The sequence below is a fragment of the Clinocottus analis genome, unplaced genomic scaffold (assembly GCF_023055335.1).
Source record: "Clinocottus analis isolate CAN_PGR_092001 unplaced genomic scaffold, fCliAna1.0.p SCAF_18, whole genome shotgun sequence".
Taxonomy (NCBI): domain Eukaryota; kingdom Metazoa; phylum Chordata; class Actinopteri; order Perciformes; family Cottidae; genus Clinocottus; species Clinocottus analis.
In genome coordinates, this window is record NW_027175909.1 from 7470033 (window position 1) to 7490926 (window position 20894).

General features: G+C 43.8%; 1 protein-coding gene across 2 annotated transcripts in view; it reads left to right on the forward strand.

Annotated features, from left to right (window-relative positions):
* zfhx4 (zinc finger homeobox 4) overlaps positions 1–20894 on the forward strand; it is an 84225-nt gene that overhangs the window by 1506 nt on the left and 61825 nt on the right. The window contains exon 1 of one of the 2 annotated variants that reach the window (XM_068581431.1): positions 2073–2456. The exons of the other annotated variant lie outside the window; for it this stretch is intronic. The gene's annotated coding sequence lies outside the window, so the exon portion shown is untranslated. Of the gene's footprint in view, positions 1–2072; positions 2457–20894 lie in introns of those variants that run through there. 2 annotated transcript variants of the gene reach the window in all.

Below are 20894 nucleotides of genomic sequence, written 5' to 3' on the forward strand. Positions count from 1 at the left end.
AGACCGAGGGGGGATTTACAACACGCAGGAGGTTAAGATAAGCGGTAGCCTATAACAGTTCTCTAAATCCGCTTTGTACTTTCTCTTTTTCTCATTGAAAACAAATAAAACAGCAAACGCCACTCCGCTGAAAATGTCAGCAGCGAGCACACATTTAACCAGAGTAAGAGGGTAATGAGTATCCTTCCAGCGAAATAGAGACACACTCGTATAAAACAAGAAAAATCACGTTGCTTTATGGCTACAAAAGTGCTCCGTGTAGGTGTATAATGTCGCAAAGGAGAAATAGGTCCACTCCACGCAGCTTTGAGACGCTCGACGCGCGGCCCCGGTGGACTTTTTGCGCGTCCGCTGCAGCAGCGGGTCGACTCGCCTCTCCAAGCCGTCTGCGAGCGACGCCTCCCAAGGCTGGCGGGCTGCAAAAACCCCCCTGGAGGACAGGGAGGAAGCTGCAGCAGTAGCGGCAGCAGCAGGAGCCTTGGATCCGGGTGAAAAGTGACGCCTCTGTTCCTCACCTCGACCCACCCACCCCCTTTGTCAGTAACCTCTATAAACTCAGAATAAACAGCCCCGGGTCGGGTCGGACTCGGATCTCTTGGCTTTTTAAGGATCCAGTTGGTGTGGGTGCAGTCCAGTCAATGTGGCTGTAAAGTAGACCTAGTAGTTCACTTGCCAGCAGCAGCCTTATCATCACATCCCAAGCCCCGGCTCATGCAGTTCAATTCACCCCCAGCTTCGATTTTTTTTTTCTTCCCATGAAGGCGACCAAGATCTCTTGATTTTCTCCCCGATTGAGACTGTAAAGTCTTCTTCGTGCCCAAAAGCCACTATTAAGAAACCAGGAGGGAAACACACAGTAAACGGTTTGCATTGAAAGGATATAGGGCCAGCAGAGCGATGCACTTTGTAAGGACACTAAATGTAAACGCCAGTGAATGGAGCTTTGAATAGAGAGGGGGATTTTTTGTGTGACCCTGTATTGGATTTTGCAGTTTGGCTCTATTGAACCCACACGGGGCCTCAGAGGTCCCGACAGGCCAGTGATGACTGTACAATGTGTGGTGGATTACTGGGATGCATTGTGGCTTTGATTTTTTAACCTCGGACGTTAATATGTGGCATATATGCCATAAGATCGGACACAGCATCCTCAATGCAAGAAAACAAAACGGTAGTATTATTAGAGAATACAATACGAAGCACACACGTCTCTCACGTGTGTGCATAGGTGTATTGCATCATATTACCTATAAGATGCGTTATCATCTGTGTGTAGGCCCGTTGTGATGCGCGACAATACGTTTGTGTGATTTTGATTCCCTCCCGAAGGGGATTTTTTTCTTCCTGCTTTTAGGCACCTTATGAAAAAAAAATAGTTATTCCACAAAGTCTAACTCGTTCATTCATTTTAATGAACTATTCCAAACCTTATAGAAAGTCACTCTTTTAATATTGATGGAACATTTCTCAAAAAGACTTTATTCTGCGCATCTTAGAGAAAGTAAATCACCTGTGGTGCCATAATCAATACAATCAATGAAGACACACATTGGCATCATGGGCAGAACAAGATACTAATCTAGAATTTTCTAAATTCAGAATAAAGGGAAACTGTGTCGCGCTTCAGCACGAAAATATCCATCTGCAAAACTCGCCTTTGCAGAAAAATACGACTTCTAAGTACTTGTAAGTAATACTGAGTCCAGCCTGTTTGGCGTGCAGGAAGCGGTTGTCCATTGTTCTACATGAAATTTAGCCCTTAGAGAGAAACCATACAAAAGGTTTTTTTTTTGTTCTGTGCGCATAGACCTCTGCGGCCGCCAGGGCTCCGTGTGCGCGTCATTTGCAATGTGGAGACTGTTGATCAACTCACTAATTACACTTCTCTCCTCTCTCTCCCTCCCTCTCCGTCTCTCTTTTGCTCCCTCCCTCTCTCTCTCTCTGTTACTCTCTCTCTCTCTCATTCGCTCTCTCTCTCTCTCTCTCTCTCTCTCTCTCTCTCTCTCTCTCTCTCTCTCTCTCTCTCTCTCTCTGCTGTCTCTCTACCCATTCCCAGAGTGCATATCGGGAAATAGACACACAAAGACATGCGCACTCAACTTAATCAGCCATTTTTTTAAACAGGGCTAAAACGATAATAATTAGCAGAATAAAGACATATCGGATTTTCATTTCCTTTCCTCCGTTTCCCGACCCCCGTCCACAAGAGAATCTGCGAGGCAGCCCGTCGACACGTCGTTTCACCGCCACCGGAACCAAAATAAGGGATAGCTCTCCAAACGCTTGACATTTGTGGTTTTACCCCCTTTTCCCAATATAAAGTTGGAGGATTATTGTAATTTTCCCTGTTTTTCCACGTTTTGATTGTCCAATTACGCAAGCCGCTGGATGTGACTGTTTTAAAAAGCCGAGAGCAAAGAGAGAAGCGGAGGTGACGGCTTTGGAGGGGGAAGAAAGTAAGTTTTTTTTTTTTCCTTTCCACCTCTCCCTTTAACTTTTATTGAGTAGTTTCGGGTGTGTGTTAAATTTAGGGGTCGGGTATCGATTATCTATCTCGCTGGTGGATCTTTGACATCGGGGTTGTTTGGATAACAGGTGTTGTGTCTTTTTTGTCCACAATAAAGGCGGATATCGTGGTGTTAGTGCAACTCCGGAGCTTTGACTAGAACACAAGCGACTGACAGGGGCGATCTCACGCATGTGTCCGTGCTGTTACAGTGGCACATCACGTCCATTCCTGCCTTTTGCGAAGTTTATACTGTTGTTAACGGACATGGTGTGGCGGACAGATGCAGTGAACACTCCACGTTAGCTGCAGCGAGACGAGCGTTGGTGCCCGTGTGTGGCTTTGCAGTGCGGATGTGGTGTTGCCTTTCCAGGAGTGCGATCCCTCGGACATGTCCGCTTTGAGCTCGTTTCCAGTCGAGGACTCCGGCTTGTTGTCCTCCCCCCTCCCCTCTCCCCACACTACCGACTTTTTCCCCCCCTCCTGTCCCCACAACCCTCAGATATTGAAGAGATAATGCGGATGCACCGCTGCGCTCAGCGCCAGTTTTGAGCACATCGGGTTTCATGCACCTTCCAGGCATTCACGGCCGAAGTGACGACCCCCGTCTCCCGACACGATCCCCTTCCGTGTGCACAAGTGCATGTAGTTCACGAGTCGAAGTGATACATTTTTTATTTCACGATCCAAAAAGAAGTATCAGTGAGCCGGTCATCTTCGCCTGCTGCGCTCGGAAAGAAGTCTCACTTTCCTGAGGCGTGGGTGGCTGCGTCGCCCAGGAGGGAGAGCGATCGCTGGGCTGCTGATAGCACGGCGAGTCCCTTTAGACCCAGCCACCTCCTGTTTTTCTTCTTCTTCTTCTTTAGCACCGGCATGTTGACATATCAGAATGCATCGGCAACTCCTACGCTGTTGTTGTTGTTGGTTTTTTTTTGTTGTATTTTTTAGAGTAACACATTTTTAATTTCCACCTTCCATCCGTAGTCTATAAGTTCCATTCCCACTCGGTTCCCGATTCGCCTCGGTGGGTTTAAAATTCCCTTCAATAAATCCCCTCTCTTATAATTTCCAGAGACGCGGCTTACAACATCTTCTTTAAGTTGTCGAGTGCTGTTGTTTGTATCAATTTAGTGCAACCAGATCGCAGAGGTAGGAGTTGTCAGGTATTTTTTTGCGCCCTGATGGCAGTTTTTTTTTTTTTTTTTTGTAGGTAGGTAGACTTGGCTTAGGTTGGGACGCGACAGTGACAGGGGGGGACATCGATCGCACAGGAGGAAAAAAACAAAACATCAGGGCCAAGGGGCCAGTCAGTCTCCAACCCGGGTATGTAACGGTGTAGTGAGTGTGTGTGCGTGGAGAGACTGTGTACGCTCCAGATGAACGCTGTGCAGGGTAGACGACCTTTTTACAGGACGGTGTGTTTGTACACGGCTTTTCTGCCTTTTCTATATGGATGTCGGAGCGTATTTATCCCCGACAATAATGTGGTATTCTTTATATTTGTTTTTGGTTATTGAAAGCGTGCAGTTTTTTATAGGCAGACTGTAAGCCTACTTTTTAATCAAAATACGTGTTTTTCTGTGGAATCTCCAACCGCAAATACGTACCGTTATCACTGCTTTATTAATGGGATTTCATAAATCCTATTATAATTGGTATTATTATTATTTTTCCATTATTATTACTTTATGTGGAGACGTTGGCTGATATTTAAATTTACAAACAAAATTCAATAAAACCATTCATGATTTCTATCAATTAATTGTGATTAAAATTGGATCAATTTTACAGATTGCTTAAATATGAACAATTGTGTTTTTTTGGGGGGGACTGGGTGGATCTTCTTTTTAATCATACGATTTAATTGTATCTGCATAAAATCCTTGATTTCATTACAAAAATGCAGCCATGGCCTTATGATAAAAAAAAAAAATCAAAAAAGTGAAATTATGAGAGGACATGATCCTGTCTAATTGCAGTGAATTGCATCAGTTAATGACGGTATTGTCTCACTCTATAATAACACAATTGCAATGTTATCTTTCTTGTCTTGCAAATGAGAGAATTTCTGAGGTTTATGTTTGCATAAGCCCAGGCCTCTTGTTTTTGTTTTTCTGTGGTGTCTCAGTGCTATCAAAGGCTGGCTGTGTATATCTCTGCATGTTAGTTAAGCAGCTTGTAACATGCATTTTACCCGTAGCAGTCGAGGGCAGGGATACAAAAACATATAGTGTGAAAGATGGGCTGACAGCCCTGGAAGGACAATAGCTGTTGGCTTGAAAATGCTCCTTGATTATTAAAAGCTAATGCATTTTCAGCATTGCAGCCTTCATTAAGGGTGCAGATAGAGGGGGGTAGAGCGGGGGGTGAGAGGGATGAGAGGGTACTGGGAGGAGGAGAAGATGGGAGAGGGGGAGAGTGAGGGAGACAGGGGCTGAGTCTGTCCTATAACTCCTGGGCCCAAGACACATGCAGCAAGAAGATTGGCTCGGGCCTCTCCTAGGGGTCGACAATGTGTCATTTCCACCCGGCTAGATTGCCCTCTGCCTATCTGATATTAATGTGCAAATCAATATTTCAGGGATTAAATTTCCCTTCTTCATTTTTTATGGTTTCTACCTCAATAAGTCTCCCGTCTAATAGAGGAGGCTGGATGATTTAGAAGCCTTTGCTGCAGAAAGGGAGAGGGAGAGAGAAAGAAATAGAGAGGAGCTTTGCAACAAGGCTATCGCTGCATTTTAATGTTCGTCTTCGTGGATCCCCCATAGGCCCTTGGTAAGGAGGGCTATATCGCTGCTTTACAGTGTAAAGACAGCCAATTTGGCTAAAAGGGCAGAAAGGGAAAATATGAGTCCGGTTGAATACTTAAGACGCTGTGGTAATCCGAGTAGCAGGTATTAGAGAAGGGGAGCTCCCCCCTCAAACACGCACACACACACAGAGTTACATCCAAACCTGCATTACCAGCCGTCACGCTTCAGCGCACAGTATAGCTTACCACAAGCTGGACTGCTATAACAATATATTTTTCTTCTTCTCTTTCTCCTCCACTGTTTGCCTTTTTTTTTTTTTTTGCATAGAAGCCCATCGACAGAGATTTACTCTCCTGCGTAATAACATCTGGCGTATGTGTGCGATAGAAATGAATCACTCTGACACAATGACCTGTGTATGATTATTGGGGAAGGGAGGAGCGTATTACCATAGTCATAATACTGCATCTCATTGATAGTCAACTAAATGAGCTTGGACCCTTTGACTCCCCATAGACATTCATTAAGGGACAGTGCACACACAGAGGCGTCTGTCTGCCAATAGGTGTGTGTCTGCATGTGTGTTTATTTAATCCTCCTTCCTGTACCATCTGGTGCGTGTGTGTATGCATGTATACGTGCGCGTCCAGCAGCAGCACAGTGTGAATTTCCCCCCACTCAGTCCCTCCAACATACACACACACACACACACACAAAACACAAACATATTCAGTCTTTTTGCAGCAGAGTAGACTGTTTTAACGTACCCTCGATAGGGAAAGTGTCAGCGAGTGAAAACACGAAAAGAGAGGGAGAAAGAGACAGAGGAAGAGGCACAAAAGAGCTCTAATTGTAGCACGACCGCTTGGCTTCCTCCCTGATTCACGGCCATTACGATGTGAAAAGCACAACCGCCTGTCCTCCATTACCAAAACGGCAGGCCTACACACTCTCTCACATCCATACACGCATACTGTCGCGAATCATTTTATCTGTGGCTCAAATAACTGCTATCAGTCTGGTCACCAGCTTTGAGGAGATTCAATATTTAACGTACCCAGCATTCTCCTCGCACAGACGGTGGGTGGTTGAATTTACAAAGTAAAAATAAATTCTTTATTTTTTAGGCTTCGTAGCTGGGTCATCATTATTTGAGTCTGATGGGCCAAGTTGTCTTTTCAAGATCCTCTCTTTCACACTTCTTCCTCCTGTTTCTAATGGATAGTGTTTTATGCAACATGTATTATGCAACTGTTCAAAGCATGTAGTTTTTGATGCAAAGAGCTATCTAACAGCTGAATATTTTAGATGGATCAAGGTGTGATATTCTCTTTATGGTTAGGTAGTGATTGCGCGCGTGTGCGTGTCTGTGTGTGTGTGTGTGTGTGTGTGAGGGGTGATGGTCTGCAGTCGTAGTGTCAAGGTCTTCTGGCTCAGCGAGGCCTGTAGGGGGAGAAGCTAAGAAGTCCGCAACAGCTCAGCATTATGTCTCAGAGAGGGGGGCTTCCTTTGTCAGCCCTGGGGCACCACCGCTAACACACACTTTCTCTCTATCACACACACTGAGCGAGAGGCGGAGGAGGGTTAAAGACTTGGAACGAGATCAAGCCCCTCCGTAGCTCCCAGGGAGGGTACTTGTGAATATTCGACTTTTAGTGTAATTAGCACTTAATTATATTAACATATGCAAATTGTCAGGCGGAGAGCTTGTACCGCCGGTGGGTATCGGCTGAGATACAAGTGACTCTATTGTACCACCACGGCAGAAAAAAGAATAATGGGTGTGTGTAAGGCAACCAGCCAGCAGCCAGCCCCCCGTGCTAGCACATAACCAGCTATATAGCTCATTTAAATCTCTGGCTGGCCGCTTTGCCAAATTTCATTAGTCGCCATGACGACCTGGCTAATTGTGCTGACTAATGTCCCCTGATCTGTCCTCAGTTAGGATGGGGGTGCATCCTTCGCCCCCCTCCAACAAAAACATGAGAGGGGCAGAGCGAGAGAGAGAGGCCCGACTGTCCAGATTAGACCGGCACACAATGACTCCTATTTACACACGTTCCGCTTGTACGAGCATTTGCATATTCAAAAATACTCTGCCATCTTCCCTTGTCGGCCCAGTGTGTGTGTTTGCATGTGCACCCGCGCATTGGCAAGGTTGTGCGCATGTGGCAGCAATGTGTCGGACGGGACGACAACAGTTCAGCTGTGTGTCGTGTGTGTCACATGTGCAACACACTGCCGTCTGTGAAGCGAGACGGGGACTGTGAGACTGGTATGGCCCTGTGTAGCGACATAGCTGAATTTGTTTTTGATTATTGTACAAGTCTGATATTCTGGCAAAGAAAAGCTCGGGCCTAAATAGCAGGGACAAGGAGTTCTGCCTTTGAAAGTTTCAGCCTTTGCTTTTCATTCCATCCAAATATCTAATTACAACACATCTTTAGAGCTACCCCCAGCCAAGCAGCAGGACTTTCTTTTTTACGGGGGAGGGTGGACAAACATTTAATTTTCTGTGCTTCCCGCTAGCCAAAGGTGGATAGAGATTGGGCCTAGTTGGTGCTACTAGTACTCGCATGCTAATCCTGTTTTTTGACAGGAATGTAAACTGATATAATTGCTTTTCAGAGGCAGGAACGGCGGTTTATACAAGTGTGAAAGCACGGGAAAGGGGATTAGCATTATTTTGCATAATGCTGGGCAGGCGCTGAATGGGGCATTGAACGCTTGACTGGGTGACAGAGATGAAAGAGAGATGAAATGCTCTACCCCTCTTCTCTCTCTCCCTCCCTCTCTCCCCTCCAGTCTCTCTCTCTCTCGCTGGCCGCTGTTGCCGGTAGAGGACTGTGTTCGCTGGTGAGGACCCCGGAAACACCAGGCCAGTGTTTTGGGCTGTTTGTTTGGATGCCAGCAGATGGAAGCTGTCATGTGAGGCAATATGTATGATAATAGAGTAACTGTGGTAAACTTCTGGCTTCCTAAGCCTCCATGTATATACTGAACTGCATCCCTAAAGCACTGGAGTGTGCAATTATGTAGTGGATGGATGTGGCTCAGGTAGCATTTACATGGAAGGAAGGGAGCGGCTTTCATGGATCAAATCAAACTACACCGTTCTTACATTTTCCTTTATTGAGATGTTTACTAAGGATTTGGACGGATATCGTCTGGGTAGAGGGAGCTGTGGAATTGCAAGGCAGGTGTGTTTTATGTGAATGCCTGCGTGTGTGCGTGTGTGTGTGTGTGAGCTCTGCTGGTAGTTGTAGGTGGGGGCACAAGGGTGGTGACGCAGCTTAAAATCGCCACCGTGACTTCCATATGACCCGACTCGACTTTGTGAGTAATTTATGATCAACCGTCATCATTGCTATTGCATCTGGCGTATGGAAATGATCCGGGTCGAGGGAGGGGCGCGGGTTGGGTAGTGGAGAACATGAACGCCACAAAAGCCGGTGTGGCCTGTTTTTGTTGTCTCTCATTGGACAGGATCCTCTTTCTTTGACCTTTTGCACGCCTTCCCTCGCCTTTCATATGTTAATGCTGGCCAGACCCGAGGAGGAAACGTGCTGGAGCTGAGTGGAGGAGGACAAAGACTCCCTCTCTCTTTCTCTGCCTCCTTTCCACGCTATATCTCCTCTTTTCTTGCCTCTTCCCCTCTCAACAACTTGACAGACTTTGACATGAAAGGAAGTGAGTGCTTAGCGGATGGGAATGGTGGGGATGGTGTTCTCGCTGTGACCCGCACCACCTGTGAGGATCAAGTGTGCTGCAGCGATCCTTGGTTATGTGTATGTGGAGTGTTATTTTGAGTGGCCCTTGTAGTGTGTATTGCAGATCGGTAATCGTTTGAGCTGTGCCACCGGTAGTGTTATAGCTCCGTTGGTCGAGGAGTGATGTGTTGCTTTTCGAGGGAATGTCGGCGAGTTGTCATACAGGGTCTATATAGTTGTCATACAGGGTCTATATAGTTGTCATACAGGGTCTATATAGTTGTCATACAGGGTCCAACTCGATGTACTTACAACCAGTAAAGTACTTTCTCTGACGGGGTAAAAGGATACTAATATAGTTACTACAACCCTCCCTTAACATAATACTCCAGTGCACCACTGTTGAGCATGACGTGGTTTCGGGGCTCTTCTGGCTCTGTTATGGGAAGGGGGCATGTTATCTGTAGGAAATGTAATTTTTGTCCTCATTGAAATGGTTCATTATTGAGGGCCGTTATCTAAATGTTTTTGTTGCTGTTGGTCCTGCGCCAGTCGGGATTGCGTTACCCCCCCTCTCTTTCTCTCTCTCTCTCTCTCTCTTTTTCTCTCTCTCTCTCTCTCTCTCTCGCGCTGTCATGTCTCTATGTATGTCTCTCTCTCTCATCTCGCCAGGCCTTCAAGTCTCTTAAGGGAAAAATAGAAAAAGGGGATTTTTTCTCTTCCCTGTGCTCCGTCCCGTTCTCAGGCTCGACTGCCTATTTTGCATCAGCCATCTCATACAGGATATTAGCCATGGAAAAACATGGGTCTGGGTGTTTCATTTAGAATAATATGTTTATTCTTTTCATTTCAAAGTGGAAAGGGCGGGTGGGGAAGAACAATTGGGGCCGTGTGTTCGAATACTCTTTCTGTTTGATCTGAGGTCCTGTGGGCCCTGGGGTTGGAAAAGATTCTCAGGTTTAGGTCAAATAAAATAGGCTGCTGACAAAATGAGGCCTCTCTTTCTCTCGTATTGTCTATGTGATTAGTGTTCTCCGTGGATGACTGTCTCATGTTCTCTGTTGCTTTCAGTCTAGTCTTTCATTTGCATCTCTGGATGTTTTTGTTTTTTCTGTGGCATGGCAGTCAGGTACAGAGGGGAGGGATCAGGCTTTCATCACTGATATTTATTTGACTTTATTGCCCATGTAATGTGTAACTATACCGATTGTATTTCTGTACATCAGTGTTGAATTGAAGCTACAGCTACCGTTCAGACACTCGTCCTCTATACTCGTTGATGCATTCACTATGAAGGACACTCTCTCAGCCCTCAGGTCCATGTGAGGGCCTTAACGTCCTCATCTTACAAATTCAACAAAGCATTCAGCAAGCTTTTGTTTTAGAAATGTTTATCCCTCTCGTACCTACCAACACAATAATGCACAGTACAAAAGGTTATATGCCACATTAAATCGATTGCTCTCAGAAGTAATTTTATTGTTTTAAAAGCTGGCAAAGTAAAAACAAAACCAGAAAAAAATATGCGCAGCTCACCCACAGAGAACTCACAAAGACAAGCTCTGAGTTAAGAAGAGGGGAAAAGTTGATGAATGACTAAGTTTCTCCAGGTTATAGAAGAGATACACCACAATAGCACAAGACGTCTCATGACAAATGATACATTCTCCCTCCTCGTTGGCCAAAGACAAAGGCGGGGATTGAAGAGGCAGAGAGCCCAGTCACAGGACAAAGTCGCATTAATAGACCTTAAGGAAAACTGGAGCAATAAGGAGAGAGTTATGCGGTATACCTATGGATATTTAACGAAAAAATATCTCCGGTCAGACGAGATAATAATGATAAAAAAACATGGATCAAATCACCCCAACTTTCTCCTCGGTTCAGGTATATAATTTATATGTGTTTGCATGTGCTCGTGCCGATGCAGGCATGTATTTCTTTTAAGCGACACGATCGGCATGTAGTATTCCTGGAAGCAATAACATGTGGATATCAAGGCCATTGGCAGGGCTTGTCAGGGAATAAGTGGCTAATTAATTATGCATCACTGGGCTTAAACAAACAGTGTAATGAGACATGAGAAGAATTTACCAAAGAATTTAGTTGCATGGAGACCTTCTCAGTTATTATAATAATAACAATAATGATAGTAATAATAATAATAATACTAATCTAAATACTGCGACTTCATTAGCAAGATGGAAACTCCTAAATTACCACTCATATGGCCACACCATTTATGACACGTCAGGACCTTTTTGGAACTTCAGGTACAGTATTGAAAACTGAATCTTACCTTTTCCTATGTGGTCTCAGTCTGATCTAACACAGGCAAGAAAGCATGTGTCTTCACAACTCCCCCAAATAGACTCCAGCCAACACTATTACTCCCAAACTCTGCCTCTTTTTTTCTGGCCTGGCACCGGTCGTGGAATAATCTTTAATTATTTGCTTAAAAAAAAGAATAAGACTCCCTTTTTTCTGTGACAGTAAAGAAGAAGAGCAGAGCGGTTGCAGGAATGTTCTTGTATATGAAATTGTAGGTATTAACAGGGCTGGTTTTGTCAGTGGTTTCACTGATGTATCAGCTCTCTGCCCCTAGACTAAATAAAGAAGGGAGTTTTGCAGTGTTTAATCCTAGTTTAGATGAGAAGATATAAGAAGGCTTTGGAGGAATTGTTAAAAAAGCAAAGTATGGCTGAAGAATGGACCTCTTTCTTAACACAATATCCTAAACAAGTGTCAAGATGTGGTGATGGATGGTCTAGTGTTCCTTTTGGCTTGTTGGAGACACTCATCCTTATACCTATTTGTGATGTAAAAGTAGTGTCAGAGATTTTATTAAAAGAAGTGATTGCTTGCCCCTTCAGGTTATATGCATAATAAAAATGGGCCTTCACATTGCAGAAAGTCACATTTGTGAGTCTATGTGTGTGTGTGTTTCAGAGAGAGCAAAATCATAAAAAAAGATAGATATGGTTGACTCTGGTCCTCTGCTGCCTTGTCATTGACCTCCAGTCTGCCAGTCACAATATGGGCAATGCAACACACATATACACAGCAACATAGGAGAGAGATAGCAGAGAAAGAGACCTTTATTAAAAAATTCAAAAAGTACACAGTGAGACATTTTGTGTTCTTGTATTTTACAAGATAGATCTCAATATGTTGTTTTGTCTCTTACATCTAATCGTGTTTATTTCCTGCAGCGCACGGCAAGGTAATGGGTCCATTTCATCTTGGTTCCCTCTCAGCGGGCTGTCGGTGGATATGCGTGACACAGTGTTTATTTGATAAAATAATATTATGGTGCTAATCTAAAACCATGCTAATTACATCTGACAGTTGTTTGTTTGTAGTGAAATCCAATTAAAATGTACACTTTTCAACCCAATTGTTCATCCCCCTCATTCTCTTTCTTCCCTCCTATGGTAACTAGTAAAAGAGCCTATGATGACATGAAAAACAACTGCACTTTCCTGGTGGTTTTTGTGAGAAGAGGGCAAACTCGCAACAGCTGTCAGAAAAAGGGGGTTTGTTTAAAAAGCAAATGGCTTTGGTCTAAAGTTCATTTGTAGACCTCTCTAATTAAATAGAGAGCCTAAAGCTTAAGTTAATTAGTAATTCCCGGGGTCCAGAAATTAGACCTGTCACGAGTATTCTAGCTCTTGGAAAGCCGAAAGGTATGTGTGCGTTTGTGTTTTGCGTGTTTTTTTTACAAATCCCTTATGCCTGCTCTCATCCCGGAACACAAGTGTGCCTAATGTTGTGTTCATCTGTTCTTTTCGTTATGCAAGGCCCACACTATTTTCCTGTTGAAATGCTCAAGACATTAATAGTCTTTTTGTGGCGTGTCAGAGAAGTGCTTCGGAGATGTTTAAGTGAGGGGCACATAGCTTGTGGCGTCAGTCAGGATACCTGCCCTATGATTATGTTTATGAAGATAATAACAGGGCTCGTGTCCCGCCGAGTACCATCTTCAGAAATCCGCGGGGGTTTGAACTTTAAACTTTATTGTTAGCCCTGGAGAAGAACTGGAAGGTTCGGTCGCCATGCTGGAAAAATTTCTGCACAGTGAGCAAGGTGTCTCCTAACTGTTAGATGTAAAAGCAGATGTTCTCTTTTCTTCTGTCCTCCTCTCTTGTACTTTACAGTGTAATTGGACAGATAAGCACAGGTTAGGCAAACATAAATCAGCTGACTTTAACACAATAGACAGACAAGATGTCCATGCCTGTTTAGACCATAATAGAGTAATAACTAGTATTTGAGACAGCCAGCAACCACACTGTGTTGCAATGCCTTGACTTATATGTTCTGTCCTATCACTAGCTGTACTTCTGGCCTGTTTCTTGGTCACTTGATGTAGATAGACATCTTTCACCAAATAGGGTAACATTTGTGACATTTCTTTTCCTTTCCTAAAAAGGAATGGATGTGAGGCAACAAGTAAACGGAGTTGCTACATTAGTTTGCAATGCTTAATAATAGGTTCCTAAATATCAGCAGGATGTACTGCTCTTGCAAAAAAAAAGGATTTCAGTGCTGGAAAAGTACAACATGCTTTTTAATTTCCGACTGCTGTGTCTGTGACAAGGCAAGTATTTTAAGAATATATCATGCTATATTTGAGGCCAAGAATAAGATACACGTACAAGTTGTTTCACAAAAGTCGCAGTTATCATAGCTTTCAAAAAGCAGAGAATCGGAGGCTCGTGGTATTTGATTCAGTATAACCAGCCGTTTATATTTGCCAGGTTGATGTGAAATGCCTGCGTCAGAGACTGCTCTCTGTGTCTGTCTGTGAGTGTGTGTGCTATCCTTGACTGACGTGGACAATGTTTGCCTAACCTCTTCTGCGCTGCACCACCACGGCCTTGTCAATTTAAGTGTGTGTGTGTGTGTGTGTGTGAGAGAGAGAGAGAGAGAGAGAGAGAGAGAGAGAGAGAGAGAGAGAGAGAGAGAGAGAGAGAGAGAGAGAGAGAGAGAGAGAGAGAGTCCGGCAATGGTAGCTTTCATTTTTCATGTTCTCAGCAGTATTTTTTATAAACAAACCTGCTGAGAGGCAGACTGAGAAAAACAGAGGGGTCTGAATCAACACCAATGAGTGATATTTGTTATTTTTTTCCTGGGGTGATATATAATTGTGCGCATCTACACACCCCGATAGAAAACACTTTTTTACAGACCAGATTTTTTTTCCAGGCTTTGTATTTAGTGGGATTATTAATTTATCTTGGCAAATAATCCCACCCTGCCACCCCCTTGGACTTGCTATGTTATTGCAAAGAGGAGTGTATCTGTGTGTGCATGGTCTCATGCTTTTGCCTCATCCAAAGGATAAGGCTGTGATTTATGTAACAGCTAAGCCCTTTCATATTGTGTATGTTGTACCTTACAACAGCACGATGAGCAGGCTAGATTAATATTTATTTAGCACAGGCAAATCAAGGATTAAGCAGTCATCATTTTAGCACTAATCCATGTCTCTGGTGAGATGCAGAGACAAAGAGAGGCAGATTAGTAAACGCACAACGCAACAAAACCACAATTAGTTGGTGACTTGCTCTCCTCAACTGTGCGGACAGAGAGATGGATGGTAGATGGTGTAGCACGTGCACAAATGCAAACTCAAAGTTTTGCTTAATCGTGTCTCGCTTACTTACCTATCGTTGCCACTGTTTGTCAGTCGCTCTCTCTCTGACTTTTTCTTTCTCACCATCTTCTCTCTTCAAAAGAATCCCACATTGAAATTAGCAGTGGTTTGTCTGATTCACTCATCTGACGTAAATGTGTCTCATGATCTTTCCACTGTCCGAACACGCATGCACACACACACACACACACACACACACACACACACACACACACACACACACACACACACACACACACACAGACACACACACACAGACACAGACTGACACACATGCAAGAGCAATGAATACTTCTTTCTTAGCTTCAACCACGTGGGAGAAGGATAGTTTGCTTACAGTGTGTGAGTCGTTGGGTGTGCGTGTGTGTGTGCGTGTGTTTAGAGTTACTTGGAAGTCTGTAAATAAAATTACATTCTTTACTAATTGAGTTAAACTGCGTTGCTGGAGATGTGGCAAAAAAGGAGATGAAAGCTCCCTGTGTATGTTTTGTGTTTGTACATTGCGAGGTCCATGTGTCTGTGTGTCTGAATCAGAATGTGTACGGTGGTAATCTAATTAGCTCTTAGCACTTTCAGGTGGTCACCAACAGGGATGCTGTGTGTATCACTGTTTGCTAGTTCTGCCCTGAGGCTTCAGCATATGCAAAGCGTCAAAGTAGCCTAGAAAAACACATAATCAAGAGCTAGAATTACAATAAAAAAGTAGTGTGTGCGTATGAGTGCATTTGTCTCTCTGTGCGTATGAGTGCATGTGTGTGTGTGTGTGTGTGTGTGTGTGTATGTGTGTTGTCCATAGGGGGCAACCCTTGACACGGGGAGCAACAACAAGGAACAGCGAAGGGGCCAAAAAGAGCATTAGAGATCTGGTGCAGTGTAGTGAGGGGTGATTTTGGGAGCTGACGGGGGGTCCAAACCAGATGTTAGGGCGATTGATAGAAAATAAAAAGAAGAGAGATAAATAAAAAGAATGGACAGACAAGTCGTGCTGCGATAGAGAAAGACAGCGAGAAGCACAGAGAGAGAGAATGGCATCCTCAGTTCCCCTTTGCCCTCCTTCCTCTCTCTCACCCGGCCACTGAATGTTAATGGCTTTTCTGCCTTACCCCCCTATACGCACACACATATACACCCCCTCCAACCCGCTCTCCAATCCCTCCCCATGGACACTGGTGCTTTGTTTGTGGCAGTGCTTCTATTCTTTCAAACTTAATTACCTTCTTGCCTTTTGTGGCGTCAGGGGCTGAAAGTTTTGCTCTGTGGCAGTGGAGGTCGTCACACATTCTTTGGCGGTGCTTTCCCTTAATCTGGGGGATGGAGGTGGTGGGGGTAAAGAGAGCGAGGGGAAGATTCGAGCGAGTGGAGCTTCGACCAGCGTGCACTTCTGAGGTGCTTGTACCCCCCCCCCCCTCCCTCTTCCTGTGCACGCGTGTGTACGCGTGCACGGCCATAATAGTCGGTGCATAGGCTGCCCTTTGTTTGTGCGGTTCATTTCCAATCAACCCTAATTAACTAGAGAGTGTTTCCAGATTGCCGGCAAAAGAAAAATCCCCATTTTTTTTCACTCCCCTTGGTCTTTTCTGTTTTGAGTTTGAGGAAGGGGAGTAAAAGAAATGAAGGCATTAGCTATGTAGATTGGCTTTGCCTTTGATGCCGGAAAAAATCTTTAGCAAGGGCAACAATTGGTGACTGCGACCCAACAGTGTCTGACTGTTTATTTTCATGTTTCAGTTTGAGTTTAATTTGAAATATTGCCTCCTCAAAGGCATGAGACTTGTGCATATATTTAGACTGGACTGTGTAAGCCCAAAGTCCATTTGTAAAAATGTTAAAGCCAGTCAAAGTTGTCTTTAATCCATTAAACTTTGCCTCTATGAAACTGGACAAGCAGAAGATAAACACTGACATTGACCTTGGACACACATGAAAAAAAAAACTGTTTAACAGAAATACATTTAACTGGGCTCTAAACTCAATAGGATGTCCTAGAGTCTTTGAGGTTGTTGCCTCTAAGCAATGATTGGGGGACATGATAGATGGTTTCACCTCATCCTGCTTTAAGTTTGGATAGGGGCTGGTGTAATCTGATCCAAAATCAGATTTTGGAACCCATCTGGGGCTTGAGTGATATGACTGTTGTTGCTGAGACAGAGAGAGAGAGAGAGAGAGAGAGAGAGAGAGAGAGAGAGAGAGAGAGAGAGAGAGAGAGAGAGAGAGAGAGAGAGAGAGAAACACAAACATGGCCCCTAGGTTCACTATTTGTTCTTACCTGGTCAACAAGTTTGTTTTTGCATAGTTGACTTTTTTTGTATCCTATGATGCGCTCGTCTCATATGTTGCTGATTATTTCCAAGGTCACCTAGATATATTTTTGTCTAACAATGAAATATCAGGTAAGCACCTGAGGGCAGCTGGGTGTATGTTACCTGAGCAACCAATGAGGCCAATTTACTTGTCATCAACCTGAGGGATAGAACCTGCATACCTACTCTTGAAAAAGAAAAAAGGACACTTCTGTCCTCTACATTTCTCTATTATCCTGCTTCCCGCTCAGCCACGAAACGTTTCTCTCCATTCTTCGCCTCCTTCTACAATCCGAGATCATTGCTGATGTAGGCGTAATTTTAAATTTTGATATGCTATGAGGCATTTTTTTTTTTTTTTTTTTAGCAGAGTAGGTAATTTGTTGAGCAAGATTCCTGTGCTAAATGGAGTGGGGCTTGCTTTAGGTGTCTGGGTCGCACCTTGCTATAATGATATGGTGTCTTTGCGTAATGAAGGCCTTTGCTTACAAGGGAGACACAGGGAAGAGGACAGGCGGACATAACAGGGTGTGGGGGGTATCAGAGAGATCTAGTGCATCGAGGGTCTAATATTACACCTCCAGGCAACAAACAAGGGCTGCATGAAAACCCTCTGTGAGATTAAGAAGCAAAGAAGACAAAAAACACTTGGTCACGCAAAAGCCCTCCCCCTCTCATCCTTTTGCAATTTTCTCCCTCTGTCCTCCCTTTTAAGACTTTAAACAGAGAGTATTAGGCCCTCCTCTGTGATTGTCTGCATGTGTTTATATGTGTTTTTGCACGCATGCATCAGCGCTCTTTGATGGCAGCCGAAGCTCCTCTCGCATTGTGAGGAAGGAGATAATTCCCCTCCTCCTTCATCCATTTCGTTTTTCATCCCTCCATCTCTGCATGGCAACAAATAAACAGGTCTAATTAGACCAGAGTAGGCCTTTTCATGGCACTGACAGTGGGAGATGGATGCAGGGGCTTTCACAGTGGCTTTCGCCTTTGTCTTTGGCTAACGCTTGGTGACATTTTGATAGAAGATTTGGTGTTAGACTGAGGGGCCACATGCCGAGACAGGGATGACCTTCTAGGAGACCTCAAGGAATGGACACATAGCCATAGTCTCACGCTGTCTTCTGACTTTGTTGTTTGACTTTACAAGCTTTCATGGGTCACCTTAAAGCTTAAGTCTGGTTTTAATTTCATTAGTTATTGGCTGTGCTCACATATGTATCCAAACATTTTGACAAGTAGAGAGGAAAAAAACATTTTAGAACACATCCCAAAGCACAGATCTGCCTAATTCCAGTGTTTACATATTGTATAAATATTCGCAGCAGTATTAACAGCACTGTCTGCCCTTGCATTAGGATATCGGACAGCTCGTGATGAAGAATTTTAACCTAAAAGATCCTTGTGTAAACAAAGACGGCAGTGCGGCGACATTGCAATTACAGGTTTGGCATTTAACAGGCTGCATCTGTGGCTAATGCGTGATAGTCAGACAGGAGGACAAAAGCAGGAGGAGACCCAGTAACTCAGGTCTGCACTGTGGACATGTTGCTGTAAAACTTTGTGTATTATCAGCTCATTTATTACAACTTAACATGGGCCCCAACAAAGGCATTTTTGGCCTTCATGTTAGATACAGGATCCAACTCCTATCAAAACCGGAAGTGCTTTTAACCGAGTCAGAGAGGAGAAAAGTTAGGAAAAAAGTGAAGAAATCCCCTGCTTTAGACTGCCTCTGTCTCTCAGAGAGCTACTGAAAAGCAGATGGAGGAGAGAGGAGGGGAGGGGGAAGAAAAACAATGGGCCAAAGAGTCTCTTAGACCCTTTCTCCCATCAGAACTAGCAGTGTCCAATCCAGGCATTCCTGGGCTATTATTTGCCTTTCACTGGATCTGATCTGCCACTTTAATTACCTCAGTGTATGTGTGTGTTTGTGTATGTGTGTGTTTTCTATGAGCCTGTGTCCGTGTGCATGTGTGTGAAAGCAAGGGGACATGCTTAATTAAAAAACAGAGGTAGGAGCAACTCAGGCCATATCTTTTGTTCTTCTGTTAAAAAAAGGGAACTGTTTCTGCAGTGTGGAAAAACCTATCGCTCTCTTTCAAATGAAAGTAGTGTGGTTGGTTAGCAGAGCGAAGGAAGCCAGTGGGAGAGGGGGGGGGGGAGCGAGAGAGAGAGAGAGAGAGAGAGAGAGAGAGCGAGAGAGAGAGAGAGAGAGAGAGAGAGAGTGAGAGAGAGAGAGAGAGAGAGAGAGAGAGAGAGAGAGAGAGAGAGAGAGAGAGAGAGAGAGAGAGAGAGAGAGGAAGGTTTCCTACCTCGCAGTAACATGATCTGTCTTAAAATAAACAGGAGTGGGCACTACTGCGGTGAAAGGTGCGAGGCCTAGGGAATGGAACACAATAAGGCGAAGCAGATTTTTATTCTTTAAAAAAAGCTCAGGTAATCAGCTGATTACAAGTTATCAAACTGATCGAGACAAGTCTCAAGATTTCAGTGTGGTTTAATTATTAATCAGTAATAACATTTAAAAAAAAAAGACAGTTACGTTATTGTTGGCAGGCAGCACATATGTATGTAAACAGCTGCTAACCTGCTAGCATTAATGGTGATATCTCAGTGCCAAGTGCTCAACACATTGGCTTACCCACAAGACATAATTCCACACTTAAAGTGTTAGGAGATGCATAATTCATAAACATCAGTGTTTTATGTCCGAGCTACAATTCAAAGGGGTTGCTCCCCAATGATATAAGCAGTGAAATGACACCACTGACAAGTAGTAAATCCTGTCGTATGTGTCACATTAGCTCTCAAAACCCACTGCTTCTGAACAGCTTTAACCTCAATCACATTCAAGACAAACCTCGGTAAGAGGGACACTGGTGGAAAACTGAAGTGTGTATGTTTGACTGCAGGAAGAAGCACAGTGTATTGTTTTGGCACTACGGTGAGCGTAATGGAGGATTTATGATGAAAAGATAACTGAGCAGCCAAAGTCATTTTATTTTCTTCCTCTGTCAAACAGGCAGCACGGATCTCCTTAAAATTAAGACATTTGTGGTAAAACAGGCACAGTATGTGTGAGTTAATGCCATGCATTCTTGTGGCATGACACATATGTGGCCTGTTTCAACTCTTTGCTTGTGGGTAAAACGCAGAGCTAAATGCTGCTAATTTCATTGCAATTACAAGTTTAAGTTAACCTGCAGACATGTTTGTGTATAGGTGTGTCTAAAACCATAGTTGCTATCTTCAGGATCTGTGCCTTGGGCTAAACATGTCTTCAGTTAGAAAATAAATCAGATAAGGTGTTATGTTTGTTTTGAATTTCCTTGATCTAACAGTTGGTTAGATTTTACTGCATCACGATAGTGAAGTTAGGTATTGGTTACAGAAATGTGTATTGTTTACTAAACACATTTTCAAGTTAAAAACTTTTGGCAAAAAAATGTTCACCACATTAAGATGCTCATAAAAATGTGATTTTTTTTTTGCCACAGCCATATGGAGTAGATAAGTACTCATTTTTTCTGCTCCTTAGGAATTTTTCCTTAATCTCACAAATAAAGAGACAGAAACGGAGTAAGACACAGAGGGAGAAAACATAATTTAGCCCTTTTAATCTATCACTAGTCCCCATAGAATCATCTCTGGGATATGTCAGATTAGACCTGATTATATCGCGTGCACACAGACATGCATGCACCCACAAACACACATGTTTGATTTCATTCCTCACGCTTTTACTGTTCCTCCCACTGGCTCTGTTTGGCCCTGGATTGTTGCAGATTAATCCTCTAATTGCTTTGTAGCTTTGTTGTAAGAGGGAGGGAGTGTAGAAAAAGCGAGGGAGAATTAAGCAGCAGGTGGATTGGGTTAAAGGTTAACATGGCTCTTTAAAGCTTTCTTTTAATGCCAGCTCATTTACACACAAGCATCTGAAAGGCGCTGGTACTGTATCAAGTG